Source organism: Tursiops truncatus, chromosome 1 (assembly GCF_011762595.2).
Source record: "Tursiops truncatus isolate mTurTru1 chromosome 1, mTurTru1.mat.Y, whole genome shotgun sequence".
Lineage (NCBI taxonomy): Eukaryota > Metazoa > Chordata > Mammalia > Artiodactyla > Delphinidae > Tursiops > Tursiops truncatus.
Window position 1 is genome coordinate 12,059,353 of NC_047034.1, and position 3,293 is coordinate 12,062,645.

Genomic DNA, 3,293 nt, shown 5'->3' on the forward strand with positions numbered 1-3,293 from the left:
GGACAAGGGTTCGAGCCCTGGTCTGTGAAGGTCCCACATGCCACGGAGCAACTAGGCTCGTGAGCCACAACTACTGAGCCTGCGCGTCTGGAGCCTGTGCTCCGCAACAAGAGAGGCAGCGATAGTGAGAGGCCTGCACACCGCGATGAAGAGTGGCCCCTGCTTGCCACAACTGGAGAAAGTCCTCGCACAGAAACGAAGCCCCAACACAGACAAAAATAAATAAATAAATAATTATTAAAAAAAAATTTGAAGACGAAAATGCTGAACCAGTATCAACAATAAAATCTCAGATACATCATTTTCTTATCATGACAAAGTTTATCCCTCTGAATTGTATGCCTGCTATTTCCTATCAGTTCAAAAGAGGTCTCTGGACACTAGAAAAAAAAACTGCAAAAAAGTGAGAGAAATATGTACACAGTAGCTATTTACATTGTCATGGATTATCTATCATTTGGAGTGTTTTGTGCCCTAAGCAGATATGCAGTGATAAAACATTAGTGAATAGAACAGAAATGAGATAAAAGTGGTTTCAGCCCTTGAGTAGTGTGTAACCTAGGGCGAGTGTCTTGACAATTCTGAGCTGCCCTTTAATAGTCTCAAGATTTCGGCTGATATATGACCAAACTTGCATGGTTTCATGAGGACTCAATTAAGTAACAACAGGAAATAATATTTGTGAAACAGTAATAGCATTTGCTCAATAAATGTTAGTTGATTGTCAATATTAGGAATGATACAATTGTAGAAATAGAGTCACAAACTTATGGTTGCCAAGGAGGAAAGTGGAGGAGGGATAAATTGGGAGACTGGGATTGACAATATACACACTACTATATATAAAATAGATAACTAATAAGAATCTACTGTATAGCACAGGGAACTCTACTCAATACTCTGTAATGGCCTATATGGGAAAAGAATCTAAAAAAGAGTGGATATATATATATATATAACATATATATATGTTGGATATATATATATATTTTTTGGATATATATATATATATAACTGATTCATTGCACAGCAGAAACTAACACATTGTAAATCAACTATACTCCAATAAAAATTAATTAAAAACAAAAGAATGATACAACTGTATATTTCCATCTGGCTGCACACCTACCAGGGAAGTCCCTTCAGGCATTCTGGTGGATCTGCTCTTTGTGTATTTAAATTCCTAACCTCCTCTCATTCATTCCTGGGTCTCTAGCTAAGGCCTTGGGCAGAGACAGGCCTCCATATGGGGAGGGAAGGGAAAACCTTGAAGATAACTTTTCCCCAACTCTGATTCAATACTCACTACTTTCCCATGCCTGGACCTCCCTAGGTTGTGCCACACCTTCATCCTCACCCCTACCCCCAACTCAGGGTTCATAAAACTGCTGGAGCCTTTTGTTTGGGGCCCCCTCCAAAGTGGGGTGAAAAGCATTGACCTACCTGGCTCCATACTCCATTTCATGGGGTAAAATGCAATGGAGTCGTGAGCCTTTCTCTTATTTCATTGTAGTAAGTGATTAAAGTCTTAACTCTTTCATTTCTGCCTTGTTGCCTTAACTGGCTACCCTGATACCTGGCAGCTCCCCTCTCACCCAGCTCAGCTGAGCTCCTGACACCTAGTGAAATAAAATCAAAGCCAGAGGTATATACTTTTTAATTCCTATATTTAAATAAAATTACTTTGAACAAAATATAGAACTAAACAATGCATCTTACTTAATTCATGAATATTTTTGTAAAGAGCATCATTTAAAATATTATAGATTTTTAAATTCATTTTAATAACATTTTATCTTTTATATGTCTTTTAATAACATTTATTAAAAGAATGTAGTATTATAATAAGCATTCCTTCTGACTGAAAGTTAATAAAGTCATTTGAATTTTTTGTAAGAGTCATATATATTGCAAATATACATCTTCCAATTTTTAAGAAGGCAAAAGCTTTCTTATAAGGGGCCCCATCTATAATCCTCATACATTTGCCTATTTATCTATTTGAGAAATTGATATTCAGTATAAAAAATTTAGTTGCTATTCTTATTACCAAATACATGGCTATGAGGCAAAACAGAAGATATCCCTTTTTTTTTTAATTTTAACATTTATTGGTTTTCTTTGATTGCCTCTGGTCCAGTTTTGGAAGGGCTCTCTGGGTTCTTCTGGACTTGTTTCCGGACTGCTGCAGCTGCAGCTTTTAAGGCCCGGTTTGCTTCTCCAGCTTTTGAGCCTCTTGGAAAACCCGAATGTACAGAGCCTTTTTGGTCACCCAGCGGCGGTGGGTTTTTCAGTAGTACAGAGGGGGAAAGGTGTACTCAATCCCCAGCTCCCTGCATGTCTTCTCAAAGACAGTATAGCTGGTCTTGCGGAGGGTTTTGAGCATCTTTTTCCTCTGATCAATGCTCATCATCAGATAGCGCTTGTGGGCTTTGTCCTTTCGATGTTTCTTCATGTGTTCTTCACAACTGCGGATCTTGACAGTCAACGCAACAATTCGAGCCTCCAGGGAGCTGGTGTCCTTAGGCTTTTCCACGACCTTGTTCATCAACTGCTCTTTCTTGATTTTTAGCTTCTCTTTCTGGTTGGCCATTTCCAAAGATAAGAGTTTTTTCACGACACCATCAACCTTCTCAATTCCAGGGATGTCCTGGTAGTCCTTGAGCAGCATAGAAGGGGACAGGTCATCTTCATGGCTGGGCTGGACTGGTGTCTGGGTGGCATATCTGCGGGTGGCCCAGAGGATAAGACCTCCAGGACGTGAGGGAAGGTCCCGCTGGATGGAGAGAAGCTTTGCGCACCCTCCACCCGGCAGCCCGAGGACTGGGGCCTGAGTCACTCCCTGGGTCCGAATCGAACTCAGCGCCCTCCACGCCGCCCTCAGCATGGTGGCTTCTGACCCCCGAGGGACCCGCTCCACTTAATCAGAAGAATAAGTGGAGTGTTGAGAAGAGTTGGAACTTAAAACACCATCTTTTTTTGATCAAAGCAGTAGCAATCCTGCTCCGATTCAAGAGCAGGAAAGAGACCCCTTATCTCCATTAAAAGAATGTAAAATAGTTTGCAGCTATGTTTTTGCTTGCCTGCTTGTTTTACTTTACCCTTATATTATTAAGGAAATTGAAGTTGCAAAATTACAGGGTTGAAGCTAAGGTTTTAGGGCATTTAGAAAAGTATATTTGAGATGAGGTTTGTTTCCTCTGTGATTGTTTTCCTTAATTTCTCACTGCTCGAAACTAAAAAAAAAACCTGTGAACAGGAAGATACAGTATGTGAGGCTTGATATTTTCCTG

At 40.2% G+C, this 3,293-nt stretch overlaps 1 pseudogene; it reads right to left on the reverse strand.

Moving 5' to 3' along the window:
- Positions 1–2,087: 2,087 nt before the first annotated feature.
- Positions 2,088–2,887, reverse strand: LOC101336785 (small ribosomal subunit protein uS15m-like; annotated as a pseudogene).
- Positions 2,888–3,293: the final 406 nt, after the last annotated feature.